Raw genomic sequence first — 26,462 nt, 5'->3', positions numbered from 1 at the left:
TAGATACAGGCTCAGCCTGTCCAACCTCCTTATCCTAGAAATAAGGCTTCTGACCCCTCTCTGAACAGCTTCTAATGCATTTATACATTTGTTACTCACTTGCGGGATATTGGTATTGCTGACTGGCCAACACTTCTTTTAATTGTCCCTCAAGAAGATGGTGGTGAGCTGCCTTCTTGTACCACTGCAGTGCATATATTTTCGGTTGACTCACCCACAATGCTCTTCAGGAGAGAATTCCAGGATTTTGACCCAGTGACACTGAGGGAACCGTGAAATATTTCCAGGTCAGGATGGTGAGAGGCTTGGAGTAGAACTTGCAGGAAGTGGTGTTCACATGCCCTTGACCTTCTAGATGGAAGTACTTGTGAGTTTGGAAGGTATTGCGTAAAGATCTTTGTTGAATTTCTGCAATGCATTTTCTAGATAGTACACACTGCTGCTACTGAGCTTCAGTGATGAGGGACATGATGCTTGTCGATGTGGTGCCAATCAAGCTTGTCTTGGATAGTATAAACTACTTGAGTGTTGTTGGAGCTGCACCCATCCAGGCAAATGGGGAACATTCCATCACACTCCTGACTTATGTCTCATCAATGATGGACAAACTTTGGGGAGTCAGGAGGTGAGTTACTTGCTGTAATGTTCCTAGCCTTTGACCTGCTCTTGCAGCCACTGTGTTTATGTGGCAAGTACAGTTGAGTTTCTGGTCAATGGCAACCCCAAAGATGCTGATAGTGGGGGTTTCAGCGATGGTAACACCTTTGAATGGCAAGGGGTAATGGTAAAATTGCCTCTTATTGGAGATGGTCATTACCTGGTAAATTTGCATGGCACAAATGTTACTTGTCATTTGTAAGTCCAAGCCTGGATACTGTCCCGAACTTGTTGCATTTGAACATGGATTGCTTCAGTAGCTGAGGAGTCACGAAGGGTGCTGAAAATAGTGCAATCATTGGCAATCATCCCTACTTCTGACCTTATGTTGAAGGGAAGATCATTGATGAAGCAGCTGAAGATGGTTGCGCCTCAGACATTATACTGAGGAACTCCTGCAGAGATGGAGCTGAGGTGACTGACCTCCATCTCCCTGCGTGTCAGGAATGACTCCAACCAGAGGAAGGTTTTCCCTCCTAATCCACATTGATTCTAGTTTTGCTAGGGCTCCTTGCTGCCACACTCGGTCAAATGTAGCCTTGATGTCAAGGGCTGTCACTCTCCCCTCCTCACTGCAATTCAGTTGTTTTGTCCATGTTTGAACCAAGGCTGGAATGAGGTCAGGAGCTGAGTGGCCCTGGCAGAACCCAAACTGGGTGTCACTGAGCGGGTTATTGCTGAGCCGCTTATAGCACTGTTGATGACACCTTCCATCACTTTAGTGATGATTGGGAGGATATTGATGGGGTAGTAAGGGGCTAAGTTGGATTTGTCCTGCTTATTGTGCACAGGAAGTGCTTGGGAAATTTTCCATAATGTCAGGTCGATACCAGTATTGTAACTGTACTGGAACAGCTTAGCTACGGGAGCAGAATGTTCTGAAGCACCAGCCTTCAGTACTATTGCCAGCGGCCCATAGTTTTTGCAATATCCAGTGCCGCTTATTGTTTCTTGGTATCACATAGAATGAATTTAATTGGCTGAAAACTGGTATCTGGGCACCACTGGAGGAGGCTAAGATGGATCTTCCACTTGGCACTTCTGGCTGAAGATTGCTGCAAAAGCTTCAGCCTTATCTTTTCCAATGATGTGCTGGGCTCTTCCATCATTAAGAATGGGGATATTTGTGGAGCTTCCTCCTCCAGTGAGTTGTTTAATTGTCTACCACTGTTTACGACTGGATGTGGTAGGATTCTGGAGCTTAGATCTGATCTGTTGGTTGTGGGATTATTTAACTTTGTCACTTGCTGTTTATGCTGTTTGGCATGCAAGTAATCCTGTTCAGTGGCTTCATCATGTTGACATATCATTTATAGATATTCCTGGTGCTGGTACTGGCATGCCCTCCTGTGCACTCCATTGAACCAGGGTTGATCCCGTGGCTTGATGGTAATGGTTGAGTGGGGAATATGCTGGACCATGAGGCTACAGATTGTGCTGAAGTATGATTCTGCTGCTGTTGATGGCCCACAGTGCCTCATGGATGCCCAGTCTTAAGTTAATAGATCTGTTCGAAGTAGGACCATTTAGCATGGTGTTAGTGTCACACAACATGATAAAGGGTATTCTCAATGCGAAGGCAAGACTTTGTCTCATGAGCACTGTAGGTTGGTCACTCTTACTGATACTGTCACGGACAGATGTATCTGCAGCCAGCAGATTACTTAGGACGTGTTCCAGTATATCCTTTTTGAAATAAGGAGACCAAAGCAGTATGGGAAGGCAAGGGAATGTTTAGTGATTGGGAGGTAGAGATACATAATATTGTAACTTCTGGTTGAGGCAGGGAGGAAGGATAGTTGCAAAGCAAGAAAGGTTACAAACCTGGAACAAATGGAGACATCTTTCTTTTGTTCATTTTTTTTGTTGCATAGTCCTCATCGTTGTTGCCTTTCAGGTGAAACAACAATATCTTGCATTTGTATGGAGCCTTTAGCATAAAATCACATGACCTCAGATTGAACTTTTGAACATCTCTGAGTTTACAAGCAATCACAGTGATGAGTTTAATTGCTGACTCACGTTAGGGTGTCCCATCGATGGACACCAGATATCGTGCCAGTCCTACACTATTCACTGGCCAGGAAGGTGCCAAGAACTTCATGTGTGTGGGACTCCACTCAACATGCCCCGAGAAAGCTGGCTCTAGGGTGGTTTGAATGAATCTATTGGCATCAAGCCACAACAGATATTACCATGTTAGATGACAAAAAAACTTGGTCAAAAAGATAAGTTTTAAAGGGTCATATTAAAGAAGGAGAGAGAGAGAGAAGGTATAGAGATTAGAAAGGGAATTTCAGAGCTTAGAATTAAGAAAGGTGAAGGCACAGCTGCCAATGGCACATTATATAGGGGGTGTATGAGACCAGGAGGGGTGATGGCCTGATGGTATTATTGCCAGACTATTAATTGAGCAACTCAGCTAAAATCTGGGGACCTGGGTTTGAATCCCACCATGGCAGATGGTAGCATTTGAACTCAATAAAAATCTAATGATGATCTTGAGTTGTTTGTTGGGAAAAAAACCCATCTGGTTCACCCTCATCTTTTAGGGAAGGAATCTGCCATCCTTACCTGGTCTGCTCTACATGTGACTCCAGACCCACAGCAATGTATTTGACTCCTAACCGCCCTCTGGGCAATTAGGGATGGACAATAAATGCTAGCCAGCCAATGATAGTCACATCCTATGAATCAATTGATAAAAAGACCAGAATGTGAAGAGGGTAGAGTCCCCACTTGTTGAGCTAAGGAGGTTTACAGATATTTCTAACTAAAATACTGATGTGCACCTTTGCAATGATTCTGTCCATTCAAAATATTGAGCAACTGCAATATTTGCAATCCCCAATGACACATTTAATAAGTCTCCTGAAAAGAAAAACAATTGCAGCAGAAATAAAAATTCATGAATTTAGGTGCATTATTGTTATTGTTTTCCAGAAAATGCTCTATCTTTGAAGAAAAAAGCAACAAAATGATTTGATTGAACTTTCACATAATGTTGTTTGCAGTGACAATAGATGTCCCCCTTTTATTTACAACAATCATACTTAATAATGTGACTTTATTAAAGTGCTTTCCAATTCTCTCCCTCAATGAATAACAAGGGGATATTACAGAGCTTGGTACCATTTGAAAAATAATTTGAACAGATGTTAAATAAACTTTTCCTTAATCTAGTTCCAATTTGGCAGGAGCTCATAGAATTAAAATTACCCTTTTATTCCACAATAATGAGCACTGAATCTGCAGAAACTTTTTTTACGGTGCTTTAAATACAATCCTATCACCTCAGTGGATTAATGTGCAGGAAGACATTATATGGTTTGTTGCAGGAAAGCTTTCCTTTGGTTGTGAGTGCATAATCAAGACGACATTTTCTACATGTGATTTCCTGGTAATGAATATTGAGGGTCTCCAGTTATGTTCCTTCACACATTTTCACCGAGTCCGCTATATCAAACACTTCCACAACTTTAACAACACTCATACGGTCACTCCTCAGCCCGTCTTTTGGAGAATAAAGAGCTTACTCAATCTTTCTGATCTTCAAGCTCACAAATCTGACATTATCCTTGTAAATCATTTTTTGCCACCTCTCCAGATCCCCAAAACTTTTCATTTTGCCTTAGTTCAGGAAAGATCGGTATGTTCATTCCTGAAGCATTCTTCTGAAGTTGTGTTTAAAGGGCAGATTTGAGACAAACTTGAAGGGAATTGTATTCTGATGATTAAATTAAATGATCACTGTTCATGACGACGATAAAAAGTATTCGGTTCCTGAGCTTCAATTTGAAGAGCACAAAAATAGTTCAATAAATTTCAATCTATTGTAATTTTGATCTAAAATCTCATTGCAGCTCAGAAAACAAGAAGGAGAAGAGCAATGATGTGTTGTTGGAAATGACATTGCTGCCATTTCTGCCAGTCAATTTTATTCAAGAGCTAACACAGCGACGTTGTGACTTCTAAGCTGCTCTTTAGCAGCACGGTGCTGCAAATGCATTTCAGCCCTGACCTCCAGCCCTGGCTCTGTAATCCATCAAATACTTGTCTAATAAAAAATCTGTCAACTCAGTTTTGAAGTTTCCAATTGACTCCCAGCATCAACAACTTTCTATAAATATACCTATATATATATCTGTATGCGGGTGCATATATGTATGTGTGTGTGTACATTTGTATGTGTGTTATATATGTGTGTATTTATATATGTCTGCATGCATATAGTTATAAGTATTACTGTGTGGAAATAAGCGCATGTGTGCACATATATAAAATGTATGTGCATGTGTGTATGCATGTATATATATGTGTGTATGTTGTATGCGCATGTGTGTATATGTATCTGTGTGTGCATGTGTATGTTTTGCATGCATGTGTGTGTTGTTTTAGCATATAGATGTGTGTATGTACGTGCATAGATGTGTGTGTTATATAGTGCATGCATGTGTGATGTAGACCGGGAAACGAGAAACTATAGGGACTGAGAATTCCAGAAATTCACTCTCCTTGTAATAGCATGTGCTTCCTAGCATCATCCCTGGCTGGCGTTGCTCTAACTTTAAGATTATTTCTCACTACTCTGAACTCCTTCTTAGGTGAGGAAATAGTTTCTGTCTATCAGCTTAAACATTTCAATTAGTTACCTCTTTATCATCTCTCCTGTGGGGAATAGAAACCTACACCTTGCAAACTGTCACTCTGAACAATGTTAAAAATCACACAACACCAAGTTCTCGTCCAACAGGTTTATTTGGAGGCACTAGTTTTCGAAGCGCTGCTTCTTCAACTACCTGATGACAGAGCAGCACTCTGAAAACCAGTGCTTCCAAATAAACCTATTGGACTATAACCTGGCATTGAGTAATTTTTAACTTTGCCCACTTCACTCCAACACCGGTACCTCCATATCACTCGAAACAGTGATAGCAGCAACAACACAATGAAGGAGAGTGATATGGGGTGAATAGCAGGATAAATACCTGAGGGGCGTGGTCGGTCAGAGGGAATCTGGAGGTGAATCTAGAGGTGAAGCTCCAGCGTTACGTCATGAATCAAAAAGTGACCTAGGCGTGTCTGCTGAGGAGCACCAGGTTTCCAGACTGACTGAGTTGCGCCTGGAGAGACAAAGTTATTTTATATGGATGTAACCTACTAGGAATAGAGAGCAGGAGTGAGAGACCTGAGCTTGGTATCGAGTGAGTAAGGTTTTGTAATCAGTTCCTGGATTATTGTCTGTAGTTGATAAGGTTTGAAATGGCAGGAGAACTCAACTCCATGAAGTGGGGGAGCATTTTAGGAACAATGGCCATAATTCTGTAAGTTTTAAGTTACTCATGGACAAGGATAAGAGTTGTCCTTGGCTGGACGTATTAAATTGGGGAAAGGGTAATGACCACAATATTAAGCAGGAACTGGGTTATGTAGGTTGGGGGCAGCTGTTTGAAGGTAAATCCATATATGGCATGTTGGAATCTTTTAAAGGCCAATTAATTAAAGTTCAGGGCCAGAATGTTCCTGTGAAAATGAAGGGTAAGGATGGCAAGATTCAGGAAGTTTGGATAACAAAAAAAAATTAAGAGCATAGTCAGAAAGAAAAAGAAGACATACATAGGTTTAGGAAACTGAAGGTAGACAGAGCCTTCAAAGAATACAAAGACAACAAGAAAGAACTCAAATGAGGAATTAGGAGGGCTTAAAGGAAATGTCTTTGGCAAACAGGATTAAGGGAAATCCCAAGGTGTTTTGTATCCATATATGGACCAAGAGGGTAACAAGGGAAAGGGTATGTCAACTCAAGAACAAGAGGGAAGTTTACGTGTGGAGCTGGAGAAAGTAGATGAGGTTCTGAACAAATATTTTGCATTGGTATTTACAAAAGAGAAAAACATGGTGGATGGTGAGTCTCAGAACGGGTATGTTGATATTCTGGGGCATGTTAATATGAAAAAGGAGGAGGAGTGCAGTTTTGAAAAACATTAAGGTGGACAAGTCCCCAGGATCTGATGGGATCTATCCCTGAATGCTGAGGGAGGCAGGTGAGAAATTTGCTGGTTCCTTGTAAAAAATAGTGTCTCCCTCTTTGGTCACAGGAGAGGTTCCAGAGAGGACTGGAGAATAGCCAACATTGTTCCTTTGTTTAAGAAGGGCAATGGGGATAATCTGGGAAATGACAGGATGGTGAGCCTTGTGCCAACCGTATGGTAATTATTGGTGATACAATTTACTCATATTTGGAAAAATGTGGACTTATTAGTGATAGGCAGCATGGCTTAGTATGGGGAAGTTCTTGTCTCACAAACTTGAGTTTTTTGAGGAAGTGACAAAGATGGTTGATGAGGGCAGGGTAGTAGATGTTGTCTACCTGGACTTTAGCAAGGCCTTTGATAAGGTCCTTCATAGCAAGTTGATACATAAGGTGAAGTCCCATGGGATCCAAGGTGAGCTGGTCAGATGGATACAGAACTGGCTTGGTCATAGGAGATATAGTGATGGAAGGGTCTTTTTTGATTGGAGATCTGTGACCAGTGGTCACTGCTGGGACCCCAGTTGTTTGTAATACATAGAAATGACTCGGAGGAGAATGTAGGTTCCTTAATAGTAAGTTTACAGTTGACACAAAGATTGGGGGAGCTGCAGATGGTGAGGAGGATTGTCAAAGGATACGGCAGGTTATAGATAAGCTGGAGACTTAGGTGGAGAAATGGCATCTGGACAAATGCAAAGTGATGTATTCGAGCAGGTCTAATTCAGGAGGAAATTACACAGTAAATGGCTGCAACCTAAAAGCTGTAACATATGGAGAGATCTAGACGCACAACCCCACAGTTCCCTGAAGTGGCAACACAATTGGTTAAGGTGGTCAAGAAGACATGTAGCATGGTTGCCTTTAAGACCATTAGATCATAAGACATAAGAATGGAAGTAAGGCCATTTGGCTCATCGAGTCCACTCCACCATTCAATCATGGCTGATAGGCATTTCAATGCCACTTATCCTCACTCACCCAATATCCCTTAATTCCTTTTAAGATTAAAAATTTATCAATCTCTGCCTTTAAGACATTTAATGTCCCGTTCTCCACTGCAGTCCATGGTAATGAAATCCATAGGCTCACCACTCTCTGGCTGAAGGAATGTCTCCTCATTTCGGTTCTAAATTGACCCCCTCCAATTCTAAGACTATGCCCAAGGGTCCTAGTATCCCCGCCTGACGGAAACAAATTCCCAGTGTCCACCCTTTCTAAGCCATGCATTATCTTGTAAGTTTCTATTAGATTTCCCCTCAACCTTCTAAACTCTAATGAATACAATTCAAGGATCCTCAGCCATTCATCGTATGTTAGTCCTACCATTGCAGGGATCATCCATGTAAATCTCCGCTGGACACGCTCCAGTGCCAGTATGGGGTCAGGGCATAGAGTAGAAACATTGGCAAGTCATGTTGCAGCTGGAAAGAACTTCAATTAGGCATCATTTGGAAAAATGTGTCCCGTTCTAGTCACACAGCCAGAAGAATGTGGACCTTTTGGACAGGGTACAGAAGCAGTTTACTAGGATGTTGCCTGGTTTGAAGGCTATTGTCTCTGAGGAGAGATTGGACAAACTTGATTTGTTTTTACTTGAACATCGAAGGATAAGGGGCGACCTGACAGAAGTTTACAAAGTTTAGATTAGATTAGATTAGATTACTTACAGTGTGCAAACAGGCCCTTCGGCCCAACAAGTCCACACTGACCCGTCGAAGCACAACCCACCCATTCCCCTACATTTACCCCTTTACCTAACACTACGGGCAATTTAGCATGGCCAATTCACCTGACCTGCACATCTTTGGACTGTGGGAGGAAACCGGAGCACCCGGAGGAAACCCACACAGACACGGGAAGAATGTGCAAACTCCACACAGTCAGTTCGCCTGAGTCGGGAATTGAACCCAGGTCCCTGGTGCTGTGAGGCAGCAGTGCTAACCACTGTGCCACCGTGCCGCCCAGTTCTGACAGGCATGGATGGAATTGATAGTCAGAATTGTTTCCCAGGGTAGAAATGTCAATTACTAGGGAATGTGGGTTCAAGGTAAAAGGCGGTAAGTTTAAAGGTGAGAGGGAGGTTTTTTTACACAGAGGATGGTTAGTGCCTGGAATAGGTGGTGGAGGTGGAGACAATAGCAATTTTTGAGAAGCATCTTGACAGATACACGAATAGGCAGGAATAGAGGGATATGGACTGCGTAGAGGAAAAAGGGTTTTAGTTTAGAAAGTCATCATGTGTCAGCACAGGCTTGGTGGGCTGAAAGGCCTCATCAGTGCCAAACTGTTCTTTGTACTTTGTTCTGTGCTCTAAAACTAAAGCATGTAGCCTTGTTGGTGCTCAGGATCACATAGTATTGGCATCAGAGCTTTTTTTCCGGCTACTATTTAATAGATATTGGTAGAATATGGTGTCTGTGGGTGTGCCAGCATTTATTGCCCATCCCTAGTTGCCCATGAGAAGGTGGTGGTGAGCTGCCTTCTTGAACTCCTGCAATCCACATGATGCAGCTTGACCCACAATACCTTTAAGGAGGGAATTCCGGGATTCTGACCCAGTGACGCTGAAGGGAAGGCAATAAGTCATGATGGAGGGGAACTCGCAGTGGAAGGTGTTCCAATGTATCAACTGCCCTTGTGTCCAAAGCCAATCTACTTCCAATATGAAAAATTGTGAATCCTTAACTGATAGAAAAACAAAAAATGTGGGTTAACTTCAAGATATCTGGCGGTGTCTATAGAGAGAGAAATTGAGCTAATGTCAACAGCTCCAGAATTTTTAGAATTATCACAGAAAATATTTGAAAAAACAATTTTCTGGCCAATTTCGGGCAGTTTTGACGTGTTATGAGCCTGAAGTTATCTCACAAGAGACAGAAGAGAACAAGAGGGCAGAGAAGGCTCTTTATATTTCCCTCTCGTCTTTGCATTTTAATAAGGTTGAGCTCTCAGAATGAAACTTCATTTACCGCCTGGCAAAACCTTCTCTTGGGAGTGAGGCAGCCAACAACCTTCAGTCACTGATGTTCAGACACTAATGAGCTTTTCACACAATAAACATAAGCCACAAAGGCCCAGAAGTCACTCGTGCGCTTTAGGGTTGAATGCTTCATAATTTTCACCGTGGAAATTCTCCCACACCTGTAATTCTGTCGCTGTTTTATGGCCGTATCAGTCTGCACAATGCAGTTATACATTGTTTACTGCCTCCAATGCATCTCTCTTTGTAGACCAACACGACTTGAATTAGCTCTTGCGATATGGCACCTTATTTTTCTTGATGAAATTACACTAATTGAATTAGTACCTTGAGGCAGCTATTCATTCCTCTTCAGTAGGCAAAGGATGCAGGCTGCTGGAGCACTGTAAAACAGCAACTGCCACAAATTTTCATTCCTGGGATATAATTGGTTTTGTGGCCTAATCTTCATGGTGGAACCTGTTTTGGGAGACAGATGGTCAGTTTCTGGAGATAGACCATAGATCCTTCAACCTTCTAGCCTTTATCCTCTATTTCCAATCTGAATCCAGAATGAAGCACATTGCTTGATTGGTACACTGTCCACTATTCAGCAAGGGAGGAAGTTGTAAACTTATAATCTCCTTCTTATGAACAATATACTTTCTGAATTCCTTCCTGAATGGTCATCTTCCTCATTCTTCACTCTCTGGCTCAAAGGAATAGTCTTGAAAAGTGTGGTACAGGAAAAGCACAGCAGGTCAGACAGCACTCCTAATGAAGGGTTTATGCCTGAAACGTCGACTCTCCTGCTCCCTCGATGTTGCTTGACCTGCGGTGCTTTTCCAGCGCCACACCTTTCGATTCTGATCTCCAGTATCTGCAGTCCTCACTTTCTCCTCGAAGGAGCAGTCTCCCTGGGTGTACCTGATCAAGTCTGCACACATGAATATGAGAATTAATAGCAGAAGTAGGCCATTTGGCCCCTTGGGCCTATTTCACCATTCAGTTACACCATGGCTGATCATCAAACTCTGTCCTCATAATCCTTGTTTCCCTCACTATTCCCAAAACCCATCAGTCTGCAACACCCAGCTGCACCTAGGAATGAACAAACTTTTGTCCTCTTTACCTTTTGAGAGTAAGGAATATTGGGCATCTGCAGACTGATGTGAGTGGAGGCAACATTTCAAAACAATTTTAAATCTGAAATTAGACCCTTCCACTATCTTTACTCAGTGGAACAGAACCCATATTTTATAATGTAATTCTTTAGATGTCTGCAAGAGAATACAGAAATGTAGTGGTAATGTGACTAGACTATTAAAATAGTAATATTTGTGGGGGGAGTGTGGGTTCAAATCTCACCATGGTAACTGGTAAATTTTAAAATTCACTTAGTAAATTATCTGAAATGTGATGGTCATCTCAATAATGATGAAACCATCATTGATTATCATTAAAAAAACCCATCTGATTCACTAATGTCATTCAGGGAAGGATATTTACCACCTTTACCCATGTAACCCCAGACCCACGGTAATGTTGTTTGGCTTTGTACAGCCCTGTGACATAGTCCAGCAGGTTAATCAGCCCAGAGATAATTACGGGTGAGAAATGCTGTTGTGTATGAATCTGAAAGGGTTAATGCTAAGGGGAGTGCATTAACTACAGCTAAATATAATGGAGTCACGTGAACACAGGCAAAGATCTTGAAAGAGTACAAAATAGCTTTGCGGTTTCTTTCTTGGTGTGTTGTACTATGTAGGTCACCAATGTAACTTGTACCAGATTGTTATCGTGCCTCCATTTTAAGACCTTCTCCTCTTTAGGCCACTAAGTGTTTGGTTCCTACTGCATGAGACTGAGCGGACCTTGTTGTTCCCTTACTGTGAAGAGGGTGGTGGTTCCACATAAAACCAGATAGATCTTCAACTATGATGGGCTGTGGTGATGACTCGGTGTCAGTGGAGTAGACTCCCCTTAGCTGCAGCACACACAGGGAGCTGTGGAGATCTGAAGGTCCTACAGACACAGGGCTGCTTGAAGGGACAACCAGCAACTGAAAAAGCTGAACATCTGAGTAGTCAACACCAGAGAACCTTGTGGGCAAGATTGTAAAAGAAACAACGGTCGATGGCAAAACATATTTCACATTTGGTAAGAGAAATGTATTTGTGTGTGTGAGCTCAGAACACAAAGGAGCTTGAGTATTTACAGATTTGTTTTGATTTAATTTATTTATTGTCATGTGTACCTAGCAAAAAGGTTTGTTTATGAGCAGTACAGGCAGATCACAGTAAGCGAGGACGTAGAGATCATAGGGCAAAAAAACTTAGACAGAGTAAGGCATCCAGGCTACACCGTGTGCTACGCAAGAGCAACATTAACAAGATCGGCATTATTTGAAGCTAGAGAGTCCATTTACCAATCTAAGAATGGCAGGGAAAAGGCTGTTCCTGAACCTGCTCGATTACATCGAGTGCCGATAATCTATAAGAGCAAACTAAAGTACCTCCAGAAATCAAATGGATATCGGAGCCTCTGAGAATCACTTTGAAATCCATGGTGGATGATGGAAAACTTTACATAAAAGGCATAACGTACAGGCTGTAAGACACGTTATCGAAGTGCTTACAGCCAAGGTCTAACATCACTGCCACAGCAAGTGAGGTACATGGGGCACAGCTACAGTCAGGTCAACACTGATCTCAAGCATCTGCAGTCCTCGCTTTCTACAGCTACAGTAAGGGAAATCAATGTCCACTGAAGTAATTTAAAAAGAGAGAGCAGGTACAGGAAACCCATAAAACCAGAATTAAAGGAAGAAAGGAGCAAATTAGAAACTTAAACAGACAAGGCCTAATAGATGATGAACATTAGGAGATATTGAGGCCACAGAAAAGGTGAGAAATCCATTACTGAAATCATTTCACAGACAGGAAACATTTGTTTAAATTGTACACAGCAGAGCTCATCCAGGACACAAAATGTATAATAGTGGCATCACAGACAGCAGGGAAGGTCTAGGAATTATCTCACAGACACGCAAGGAGTGGGATTCATTCAGTAGTGCTGAGCAAAAAAGTGGGAAAGAGTTATTACAACTGCAGGCAGAGATATTCATTCAGATAAGAGAGCATTAATTATTTATTAAAGCCAGGATTGGTGGGAATCATTTGAAGAAACCATATAAGAAAACAGGATGCATCCATTTTACTCAAAAAATACACAAATCTTCTATTTGATTGCACAAGCTCGGGAAACATTTCCAGCAAAACATTGCACAACAGCAGCATTGAAGAATTAAGGCTATTTTTTTAAATGAGAAATACACAATAATATTTGAAATAAACAGCAGCAAACTATCATTGTCTAAAAGATTTAATTTTATGAGAGAGGCCAAATGAAACATATAACTAGAAACTTTGGAATAACCAATTCTTATGAGACTGAATTATTTGTAAACTGAATACTAAACCAGTTGCTGAATAAGTAAATAAACGTTCATATTCGATCAGGACCACAGCTGTTGATTTTATCACTCCCAAAGTGTAAAGGAAGCAATTGCAAAGTTTTGGCAATTACATTGGCCTCAAGATATACAAAATTCTTGAAAAAGCAAAATTTAGTAGAAGTGCTTAACATCAAGGGGAATGCATCCATAATTTCATAATAATCTCTGCAAATTAGTGGAAAAACTTGAGCTTCAAAATGAATATTCATAACAGATAGAATTGTTGATGAAGTCATGACTGAGTCTGTCAGATTAGTTACAGTCAAAAGAATATGTAACTCTTGTGAAATTCATTTAGATGTGAGTGAAGCTGCAGTCCAGAAGCAACATAAATCAGTCCTAAGAGGTGAAGCTCAAACTTATCACAGGAGATCCATTCAGGTCTTAAGGTACAAAAGCCTCAGACACTTGGGTGAGAAACCAATACAGAGAGTGGGACAGATAGCAATGTCTAACAAATAGTGTCTCCAGTATGGAGCAAGGAAACCGAACAGGCACAAACAATGCTCGGCAATTAAAACTAACACTTCAGGTATAAAACAATAGATCACTTTCAGAAAAAATGTGCTGCAGTAGGACACAGTCACAGAGCAACACGAAGAAAACTAGTTATGCACACAAAGAGGTGAAGTTGGTAGTGGAACATCTAAATGAATCACATCGTGTCCTCTTGCAGCATCAAGGAGTTTATGGATGTTACACTGATGGGAAGAAAGCCTCTGGGGGTTTAGAAGCTTCTTCATTCAACAAAGAAAGGCATAAACTTTTCTAAAAACTGAAAGAACTATGGATGCTGTAAATCAGAAACAACACCAGAAATTGCTAGAAAAGCTCAGCAGGTCTGGCAACCTCTGTGGAGAGAAATCAGAGTTAATGTTTTGGGTTGAGTCACCCTTCTTCAGAACTGAGCAAGGGTCACTTGACCCGAAACATAAACTTTAATACATTTACTTCAGCTCGCCTTTGACAATTACAAACCAATTGTATTATTAATTGATCACATACATGTCCAATCGGGGAAACATGTGACTGCATGGTCAATGATAGATAACTCCAGGTCTGCCCATGATCTCATGATGTTTACCAGACTCCCTTATCATCTATCCTTGGGCTTGAACAATGTATCTCATTCAACCACATCCCAGTACCGTGGACTTATGTGTCATTCAATCTTCCATGCTGTCTAAGGTGATCTGTACATAGGAATTCATGGAATCCCTCAATATTAGTTTGCTGATTACACTGAGGACATTAAGTACATCTGGTTGCTGTAAATATGGAGGTAGACAAGTAGGAGGCTGAAAGAACATAGCAAGCCAGGCAGCAGCAGGAGGTGGAGAAGTCAACGATTTGGGTATAACCTTTCTTCAGGGCGGGGGGTGGGTGTAAAGGGGGTGAGGGGGTGGGTTTTGGGTGGGGAGAGGAATAGAGTGGTGAGGATGAGAGGTGAACACAGTTAGAGATTACGGGCTGGTTGGACAACGGGAGGAATGAATCCGGCTGGTAGCTGGATGGTAGGGTCGGTCTGAGGAATGGAAGGGAGGAGGACGGTCTGGGAAGGGAGTTGGAGGATGGCATGAGAGGCTATTTGAAATTGGAGAACTCAATGTTGAGTCCTCTGGGTCCTAGCCTGCCCAGGCAGAAGATGAGGTGTTGTTCCTCCACGATTTTGACTGTCTAAGTTACTAGTTCAGCTAACAATCTTCTTCGGCCATTTTTATGTCAATTATGGACTGCCATTTTACCTTATCTATGAATCCCACCTTATCCCTATATCCCTGTCTGTACCACGGTTAACTCACTTTTGTCTTTTATTTTCCACTGTCATTCTTCCCTTGATCTTTGAGTGTGATAATGTGTTCAGTTTGTTTCTATCTGTATTTTCTTCCAGCTGATCTGTTTCCATAATTTATTCTAAAATTTACCATATTTTATCATCCGTAACCCTTGAATATTATAGATTCAGATTTATGCTCCTTAGTTTAGTTTGTTATTCTGCAGTTCTCTACCTGCTGATCACCTCCTTCAGTAACAGTAAAATAACATCATACTTGGACTTCAAATTCTCCAGCTTTCTTTCATTTGCATCCATCTAGTGGAGACTTCTGACTAAGTGGTCCAATCCCAATTTTGAGAGTGTCTTGCTGGAAAAGCACAGCAGGTCAGGCAGCATCCAAGGAATAGGAGAATCAATGTTTCAGGAACCCTGATGAAGGACTTATGCCTGAAATGTCGATTTTCCTGCTCCTCGGATGCTGCCTGACTTGCTGTGCTTTTCCACGCTCTCAACTCTGATCTCCAGCATCTGTAGTCCTCACTTTCTTCTCCTTCCAATCCCAATGCTCTTGCTTATTCAAATCTATATTCTCCTTGCTCATCTTTGCAATTTCGCACAGTCTACATTGTCCCAGCTGTTTTATAGTCAGTCTTTTTTGGGAATAAGTGTTATTGTTTTGTAAATCAAGATGATTTGTCACTTTACTGGCAACAGTAATCATTTCATGCTGTGCTCTTGTCAGTAGGTGCACATGATTGAAGTTTCAGTGTAATATTTCTCCTCCTTTGCACCAATCTATTCAGATATTTTTCTCATTCATTTACAGGATGGAGACATCGCTGGCTAGTACTGCACTAATTACCCATAGGACAGTTGAGAGTCAACCACATGTGAGTCTGCAGTCATATGTAGTCCAGACCAGGTAAGAAAGGCAGCTTCCTTCCTAAAGGGCATTAGTGAACCAGATAGGTTTTTCCAACAATTGATAGTCATCATTAGACTCTTAATTCCAGATTGTTTTTATTGAATTCAAATTCCACCATCTGCTGTTGTAGGATTCAAACCAGGTCTGCAGAACATTCCATGGGTGTTTGGGTTAATAAGTCTAGTGATAATACCATTAGGCCATCTCCTCCTAGTGACTGATCTCAGAATATCCTTGCACACTTACGCAGTATCCCAATACCATGCCACACATTCTTGACTCTCGTATAATCTTATCAAAAGATCTGTGAGGTTTTACTGATCTCTTCATGAATGGTTCCATTGTGCTGGGTGATGACTCAATCATCAAATCCAGTTCTCTTAAAAGAAAGACAAGGACACAAACATCATCAAGAGAAAGTTTTTAGTGTTCTCATCGAAACTTCCTTTTCACTAGAATGCATGGTAACCTCAATTGTCATTAAAATCCATCACTTTAATTTTGTTCGCTGCCAAGATTTTTCTGGCACCAGTCTCCACCGTTAATCACTTCCTCTCATTAAATTTTGTAACTCAACTAGTCACCATCTTAACCCATTCCTGAGCCCTCGAGAACTTTTCAGTCCATTAAAATATATTCTCATAATATCTTTAAAACAGAAATCAAACATTTAAAAATAAAAACCGAAAGAACTGCAGATGCTGTAAATCAGAAACAAAAACAGAATTGCTGGAAAAGCTCAGCAGGTCTGGCAGCATCTGTGGAGAGAAATCAGAGTTAAATTTCAGGATGAGTGACCCTTCCTCAGAACTGATGGTAATGTTAGCTCTGAAATGTTAACTTTGATTTCTCTCCACAGATGCTGCCATTCTTGCTAAACTTTTCCAGCAATTTCTGTTTTTGAGTCAGTTTCATTCCAGGCAGTAACATACTTAGTTCATTCTTTCTTATATATATATTATATATATATATATATATATAAATGTTACTTGATAACTCACTCTGGATCTTTTATATGTAAATGTAAATTTGTCTAATTTCAATATTTCATTTACTCCTTCAAAAGACACTAATAATTTTCCTTCCATGCATTAGTCCCACTGAGACCATATCCATGTATTTATTATTTTCCACAATCCTTTTAAATTTCAGGTAACTGTTCCCTTTAAATGTTTTAGGCCATGTGAGTCTAAATATAATATCTAGTTATGCTTAAGTGTGCCTAAGCTTAGTGGCTTTGAAATGCCTGTTGCTCATTAGATTTGATGTTTTCACAGTAAAGTCATAGAACCCCTACAGTGTGGAAGCAGGCCATTCAGCCAATACTCCGGAAGAGTATCCTATCCAGACTTACACCCATATCCCTGTAATCCTGCACTTCCCACAGCTGACCTATCTAACCTGCATATCCCTGGACACCATGGGCAATTTCCCATGGCCAATCCACCTAACCTGCACATCTTCGGGAGGAAACCAGAGCACCCAGAGAAAACCCACGCAGACACAGGGGGAATGTGTAAACTTCACATAGACATGATGTGGAGGTGCCAGTGTTGGACTGGGGTGACCAGGTTATAGTGCAAGAGGTTTATTTGAAATCACAAGCTTTCAGAGCGCTGCTCCTTCGTCAGAAGAAGTGGAGAGAAGTGCACAGGCACAGAATACATAGACAGAGAGATAATGGCAAGATAATTCCAGATAATTAAGAGTGTCAACAGATCAGGACAAATAGTGTGAGCAGAGTGTCAACAGCTGAATAACAAGTGAAGGGGTGACCTATGAACCGAATAATTAAGGCAGAGAGATAATTACAATTAATCAAAAATAAGATGGTGCTAGAGACAACACAGACAGCAACCTGAGGGTAGGATCAAGCCCAGGTCCCTAGTGTTTGAGGTAACGGTGCTAACCACTGAGCTACTGTGTTGGCAAAGTAGCTCTCTGATACTGAGGTACTTGATAGACCTGTGATGGGTCTATCAATGGCTTGATGGGTTAAGGATAACCCATCCACCACTGTGTTGCAACGTCGAAGTCTGCCGGCAAACTCAGAATTTTGAAACAGCTGGGAAAACCATTTATATCTGCATTTACCTGAAAAAAACAATCCCACTTCAAACAAAATGGGTTAATTAGTCCAATTAACTGTTGGGACAAATTATACATATTGAATATATAATTTCTTTGAGCTGTGCAGATTTTTACCACTGACGTAATGGGCAGGGTGAAAGTTCTTGGGCATAATTTTTTCTTTCTCCATGGGGATAAAATCCAGGTGCTGTAGTTCTTTTCTGAATAAAAGGAGAGTCAACATCCTTTGTTATATCTGGACAGAGTGGACGTTGGGAAGATGACTCCATTAGCAGAACAGATGAGTGTATATAGTCTTTGAGTATAGCCTTAGAGGAAAGGGAAGACCCATTAGAACAGAGATAAGGAGAAACCTCTTCAGCCAGAGACTGGTGGATCTATGGAACTCATTGACACAGAAGGCTGTAGAGACTGGGTCTTTGTAAGACTGAGATAGATAGATTCTTGATTGTCAAAGGAATTAAGGGTTACAAGAAAAAAGCAGGAGAATAGGGTTTAAAAACCTCTCAGCCATGATTTGAATTGCAGAAAAGACTCGATGGGCTGAATGACCTAATTTCTGCTTCTTTGTCATAAGGTCAATTATGGTTTTATGGTTAGGTTTTACTTTTCTTTCAAACTCTTTAATAGTGATTTTCTCAGATTTTAGAACATATTGTCAGTTAACTTTACTCAGTGAGAATTAATTTTCCAAAATTCCAAATTTCCCTGCATCTTGCAGCACCATTTCAACCAATGGATTTTTAAGATGAGCAAATCTTTTCATCCGGAATGAAGGATCCAGCCATGTGTTAAAATAATTTTCACTCTGTCCAGAAAATAAAACTCCAAACATGATAATTTAATCATAAAGGTTCTAAAATTAAACATTTATCCAGGACTCATTCCTTAAATTAAATCCAACACGATAGAGCAGTATCTTGAGGAAAGGGGAAATAAGTTATGATGTGTGTTTCTTTCTTCAGTTTGTATTATTCCACTCTAACCAATTTCATGAGGTAAAGTTTTACCAAGGTTTTGTGAAACAAATTATAAACCAACATATCGTAGCAGGTTCTTCATTTACACAATCACTGATCATTCTTTAAAGTTAAAAATCACATCACACCAGGTTATAGTCCAACGGGTTTATTTGAAAGTACAAGCTTTCGGAGCGCTGCTCCTTCATCAGGTTGCTACCTGGAGAAGTAACAGCGTTCTGAAAGCTTCTACTTCCAAATAAACCTGGTGTACCAAAACGTGGTGTGGTGTGATTTTTAACTTTGTTCACTCCAGTCCAACACCGGCGCCCCCCCCACCCCCCCAACATCATTCTTTAAAGAGACACCATCTTAACCATCCATGTTCCAAACTGATACCAGCACTCACCACTTTTTCACATTGCCATATGTTGTCAAATTAGAAACTAAAGTTAAAGTAGGCCCAGATCTTAAGCTCCAGGGAATGAAACCACGTAAATTACATGAGTCAACACTCAACAACCAACACACACACAGCAGATCACAAAGAGTTAATCATTGGTTCAGGAGCCTTGGACACTCAAAGCCACATCCAAACAGGAAAGATTTATTACCTTGATATAAACACCAAAAGCTGGTCTCTATTCTACAACTTGTGAACACTTTCTTCTCATCTCTGGTTTTTTTAACAATATGCTCGTAGTGAGAGTGAGATTTTGTTTTCAACAGGATGTGGGCTTTGCTGGCATTTATTGTCCATCCCCAATTGCCTAGTGAAGAGTCAACCACATGGCTGTGGGTCTGGAGTCACATATAGGCCAGATCAGGTAAGGGTGGCAGTTTCTTTCCCTAAAGGACATTAATGAACCAGATGTGATTTTCCAACAATTGGCAATGGATTCATGGTCATCATTAGACTGTTAATTCCAGATTTTCTTTTATTGTTTGGCATGGCAGGATTCAAACCCAGGCCCGCAGAACATTACCAGGATCACTGGGTTAATATTTTGCTGATTTTACCACTGGGCCATTGTCTCCTGTATACAAATGTGCAGATGTACAAATAGTTTTGTACCCAATAATTCACATCCCAGAACCAGCAGATATAGTACACAGTCACAACAGGGGAGTTTACCACCATACGTCTCAGATAAATATTTACTGAGCAAAGAATTTCTCTTTTCATTCTTCATGTTTGGTTCAGGGGTCACTAATACTTCACACATTTCATCCGTTCTATGTAAGCTCGAAGTACAAACACTAAGGCCTTGTCTTGCAATTTATTTTCTTCTTTTTACCTCTCTGTTTGCAAACTAGAAGGATTTATTGGGTTCCAATTAACTTTAATCATTTGGTCAATAGTTTTTTTGTGTCTGTCTGCCAAGAATTGTGTTAGGATCCCTCTGGACCCCAGTCTAGTTCCTGCTTTCCTGGCATGGCCATTGTTATGTGTAAGAATAGCAGGCTGGAAAATGGCCACATTCAGAGTCCCCCCTCCCCCGCCACCGCACCACACCGTTGAGGCCTGACATGGACCCTGCTACAGGGCTCCTTAAATTCACTGTGCACACATCACCTCAGAGGGTACACCACGCTGTGTCACTTTTGGCCGGCTGTTCCATTTACAATGCAGGTTGCCAAACTCAGAGGTTCCTGCTGAAAATGTGTTGCTGGAAAAGCGCAGCAGGTCAGGCAGCATCCAAGGAACAGGAGAATCGACGTTTCGGGCATAAGCCCTTCTTCAGGAATCCTCCACTGTTCCTCCCCAGGAGAACTTGGAATGCCACTCAATTTACTGAACTGCCCCGGACGTCAATCACCAAGCCTCTTTCATCAGAATACCCCTCCGGGTGACTGTGATGATGTTCCAGTTTTAATCTTATCCATCGAACTGATCCGACTATTTCGTTTCAGTCCATCTATACAGGCAACCAATCTCCAATGTCCCTCACCAAACTGGAATATCGCTCAGTTTACTTAACCGTTCCAGAGGGTTCCACATCAGGGTGACACTCTGGGTGGTTGTGACTGTCCACACACTCTATCACTGGCTTTCCCAATACTCCTCACCTTTTAACACTGAGTGGACCCGCTGAATGGTTCAGAAAAGAGGTTGTAAGGGAGCACGGATTGAGCCAAGTCTACAGATCACTATGAATACAGAATCCTCACATTCTGGTCTCTAGTTCGCCGGTGGACTGTGCTTCCCGTATCCTGCTGATTTGCCAAACTGTTGGGGGCTGAATGATTGAATGAATCACTTGATACCTAGAGTCCACTTCCAGCATTGAAGAGTTTACTGATGTTACATCAATGAGCAGAAACTTCTGTGGGTCCAGATACTTCTTCCTTCAGCAAAGGAAAGGCAAAAAAACTTTAATATATTTGTTTTCAGCCACCTTTGTCAATTACAACCCAATCGTATTATTAATTAATTACACACACATCCAATCGGGTAATCATGGTCTATATGGTTAATGTTGGATAACCCCAGGTCTGCCCATGATCTCATAATGTTACCAGATGCCCTTATCATCCATCCTTGGGCTTTCACAATGTATCTTATTCCACCACATCCCAATACTGCAGACTTCTGCATCTGTGATTCAATCCTCCCTGCTAACAGGGTGGGGGCTTCTCCTGACTGTCTAAGGCTATTTGTCTGCAGGACTTCATAGAAACCTCTTAATGCTCGCTTGTTGGTTGCATTTTACAACAACATGGTTCAGGAGGTGTTGCAATTGCAATTAACGATATGGTACTCTGTAATATAAGGGGTGTCAGAGAGTAGAGAACTTGTATGCAAATGGTGGAAGGAATCAAATTAAGTCAGGAAAGCACAGTTCAAGGAACAAGGTGGTCAGAGAAAAGCAATCCTCTCTAGGCAATAAACACTAGCCTTGTCGGTGATGTCAACATCTGACAAACCAATAAAACGACAGTTATATTGTGTTAGTTATGTGAGCTGAAGAAATTTGTTTATACTGTTTGCAAAATGGAAACCGGTGATTATTTAGAGTGGCGGGAATGTTTTCCAATCCAATCAACACTGAAGAGAGGTCAGACTGCAGAAATCAGCAAAGTTTGTGAGGGAATTTAATTGATAAGGTAAGCAAATGAGCAGTGTATCCGACTTGAGTTCATTCATGAATCATTAACTGATATCACTCAGACTGCAATAGAATTTGTTGAAAAGATAGTAATGACAGACTCAACGTGATGTTAGATAATGAGAAGGTGCAAATTTAAACAGAACATTTTAATTCCTGCAGTGACTCGAGAAGAATCTTCAGGACGAGTGGCATAGATCGATCCACAGGTAGACAGAGTGGTTAAGAAGGCATTTGGCACATTTGCCTAGACTCAGATCTTTGAGTATAGGAATCAGGATGTCACACTGAGATTGTACAGGACTACTGTGTCCAATTTTGGGTGGGGGGGGGGATCACCATATTATAGGAAGGATGTTATTAAGCTGGAAAGGGTTCAGAAAAGACTTATCAGGATAGAGTCATAGAGATGTACAGCATGGAAACAGACCCTTCGGTCCTACCCGTCCATGCCGACCAGATATCCCAACCCAATCTAGTCCCACCTGCCAGCACCCGGCTCATATCCCTCCAAACCCTTCCTATTCATATACCCATCCAAATGCCTCTTATATGTTGCAACTGTACCAGCCTCCACCACTTCCTCTGGCACATGCCATACACATGCCACCCTCTGTGTGAAAATGTTGCCCTGTAGGTCTCTTTTATATCTTTCCCCTCTCACCCTAAACCTAAGCCCTCTAGTTCTGGACTCCCTCACGCCAGGGAAAAGACTTTGCCTATTCACTCTATCCATGCCTCTCATAATTTTGTAAACCTCTATATGGTCACCCTTCTGCCTCTGTCGCTCCAGGGAAAACAGCCCCAGCCTGTTCAGCCTCTCCCTATAGCTCAAATCCTCCAACCCTGGCAAAATCCTTGTAAAGGAGAAAGTGAGGATTGCAGATGCTGGGGATCAGAGCTTAAAAATGTGTTGCTGGAAAAGCGCAGCAGGTCAGACAGCATCAAAGGGGAAGGAGAATCGACATTTCGGGCATAAGCCCTTCTTACATCGATTCTCCTACTGCTTTGAACATTCTTGTAAATCTTTTCTGAACCCTTTCAAGTTTCACAACATCTTTCTGATAGGAAGGAGACCAGAATTGCATGCAATATTCCAACAGTGGCCTAACCATTGTCCTGTACAGCCGCAGCATGATCTCCCAACTCCTGTACTCAATACTCTGACCAATAAAGGAAAGTATACCAAACGCCTTCTTCACTATCCTATCTACCTGCGACTCCACTTTCAAAGAGCTATGAACCTGCACTCCAAGGTCTCTTTGCTCAACAACACTCTCTAGGACCTTTCCATTAAGTGTATAAGTCCTGCTAAGATTTGCTTTCCCAAAATGCAGCACCTCACATTTATCTGAATTAAACTCCATCTGCCACTTCTCAGCCCATTGGCTCATCTGGTCAAGATCCTGTTGTAATCTGAGGTAACCCTCTTCACTGCCCACTACACCTCCAATTTTGGTGTCATCTGCAAACTTACTAACTGTACCTCTTATGCTCGCATTCAAATCATTTATGTAAATGACAAAAAGTAGAGGACCCAGCACTGATCCTTGTGGCACTTCACTGGTCACAGGCCTCCAGTCTGAAAAACAGCCCTCGACCACCACCCTCTGTCTTCTTTACCTTTGAGCCAGTTCTGTATCCAAATGGCTAGTTCTCCCTGTATTCCGTGAGATCTAACCTTGCTAATCAGTCTCCCATGGGGAACCTTGTCGAATCCCTTACTGAAGTCCATATAGATCACATCTACCCCGCTCTGCCCTCATCAATCCTCTTTGTTACTTCCTCAAAAAACTCAATCAAGTTTGTGAGACATGATTTCCCATGCACAAAGCCATGTTGACTATCCCTATCAGTCCTTGCCTTTCCAAATACATGTACATCCTGTCCCTCAGGATTCCCTCCAACAATTTGCCCACCACCGAGGTCAGGCTCACCAGTCTATAGTTCCCTGGCTTGTCCTTACCATCCTTCTCAAACAGTGGCACCATGTTTGCCAACCTCCAGTCTTCCGTCACATCACCTGTGACTATCGATGATACAAATATCTCAACAAGAGGCCCAGCAATAACTTCTCTAGCTTCCCACAGAGTTCTCGGGTACACCTGATCATGTCCTGGGGATTTATCCACCTTTACTCATTTCAAGACATCCAGCACTTCCTCCTCTGTAATCTGAACATTTTGCAAGATGTCACCATCTATTTCCCTACAGTCGCTATCTTCCATATCCTTTTCCACAGTAAATACTGATGCAAATACTCATTTAGTATATCCCCCATTTTCTGCAGCTCCACATAAAGGCCACCTTGCTGATCTTTGAGGGGCCCTAGTCTCTCCCTAGTTACCCTTTTGTCCTTAATGTATTTGTAAAAACTCTTTGGATTCTCCTTAATTCTGTTTGCCAAAGTTATCTCATATTTCCTTTTTGCCCTCCTGATTTCCCGCTTAAGTATCCTCCTACTTCCTTTATACTCTTATGAGGATTCACTCGATCTATCCTGTCTATACCTTACATATGTTTCCTTCTTTTTCTTAACCAAACCCTCAATTTCTTTAGTCATTCAGCATTCCCTATACCTACCAGCCTTCCCTTTCACCCTGACAGGAATATACTTTCTCTGGATTCTTGTTATCTCATTTCTGAAGGCTTCCCATTTTCCAGCCGTCCCTTTACCTGCGAACATCTGCCCCCAATCAGCTTTTGAAAGTTCTTGCCTAATGCCGTCAAAATTGGCCTTTCTCCAATTTAGAACTTCAACTTTTAGATCTGGTCTATCCTTCTCCATCATTCTTTTAAATCTGGCCCCAAAGTGCTCCCCCACTGACACCTCAGTCTCCTGCCCTGCCTTATTTCCCAAGACTAGGTCAAGTTTTGCAACTTCTCTCGTAGGTACATCCACATACTGAATCAGAAAATTGTCTTGTACACACTTAACAAATTCATCTCCATCTAAACCCTTCACACTATGACAGTCCCAATCTATGTTTGGAAAGTTAAAATCCCCTACCATAACTACCCTATTATTCTTACAGATAGCTGAGATCTCCTTACAAGTTTGTTTCTCAATTTCCCTCTGACTATTGGGGGGGTCTATAATACAATCCCAATAAGGTGATCATCCCTTTCTTATTTCTCAGTTCCACCCAAATAACTTCCCTGGATCTATTTCCGGGAATATCTTCCCTCAGCACAGCTGTAATGCTGTCCCTTATCAAAAATGCCACTCCCCCTCCTCTCTTGCCTCCCTTTCTATCCTTCCTGTAGGATTTGTATGCTGGAACTCAGCTGCCAGTCCTGCCCATCCCTGAGCCATGTTTCCGTAATTGCTATGATATCCCAGTCCCATGTTCCTAACCATGCCCTGAGTTCATCTGCCTTCCATGTTAGGCCCCTTGCATTGAAATGAATGCCGTTTAATTTATTAGTCCTACCTTGTCCCTGCCTGCCCTGACTGTTTGACTCGCTTCTGTTCTCAACTGTATCAGTCTCAGATTAATCTCTTTCCTCACTATCTCCCTGGGTAACACCCTCCCCCCCCCACTCCCAACTGGGGTATTTTAGGTGCTGGAGGTGATTTCCTCGAATTCCAGGAGCAGCAACTACTGTTTTATATGCTATAGTATTGCTTTGGAACTTTGGGGAAAAAAAAAGTCAAAACAACAGCAGTTTTAAAAGGGAGAAGAGCAGACAAAGGAAGCACATGGTGAGGACAGTGCAGGAGAGAGAGAGAGAGAGAGAGAGAGAGAGAACCTGCACAGTTACTGCCTTTGCTGATGGAACTCATGTATCGCTGGACATTTGAGTGCATCTGGGAAAATTAACAAACAGTGAAATTCACAACTGATCTTGGAGGAACTGTTGGGCGAAGTTCACAGCACAGAATCAGATAAGTTAATTGTTTTAAGTGTGGCCGACAGAGAGTCTGCAGTAGTGAGTATAAGGAGACGCTGGATAGACTGGGACTACTTTCACTGGAGCATAGGAGGTTTATAAAATCATGAGGGGTATAGATCTGGTGAATAGCAGGTGTCTTTACCCTAGGGTGGGGGCTTTCAAGACTAGGGGGCACATCTTTAACAACATTCTGAGGAAGAGTCACTGGACCCGAAACATTAACTCAGCTTTCTCTGCACAGATGCTGGCAGACCTGCTGAGATTTTCCAGCAATTTATGTTTTTGTTTCTTTGGGATTTTTTTGTATAATTTAACAGTCTGTCTGATCTGCTGCAGCCTTCACTCAGTTGTCTTTTGGGAGTCGAGAAGAAATATCAACATTTCTTTTCCTTCAGCATGCTGTTGTTATCTCAGACTATCTATCTTGCTCAGTCAGTTAAATAAGTTGAGAATTGTAATAATTAATGTGCAATGTTTTAGCATCTCTGCATCTTGTTGAGTTATTTGGTAAAGAATGAATTTATATTCTTTTCACT

Source organism: Chiloscyllium plagiosum, unplaced genomic scaffold (genome assembly GCF_037043375.1).
Source record: "Chiloscyllium plagiosum isolate Xiang-an unplaced genomic scaffold, Cpla_swu_hap1 HiC_scaffold_26, whole genome shotgun sequence".
NCBI classification, from domain to species: Eukaryota; Metazoa; Chordata; class Chondrichthyes; order Orectolobiformes; family Hemiscylliidae; genus Chiloscyllium; species Chiloscyllium plagiosum.
The sequence above is the reverse complement of the archived record's forward strand: the minus strand, read 5'-3'. Positions refer to the sequence as shown.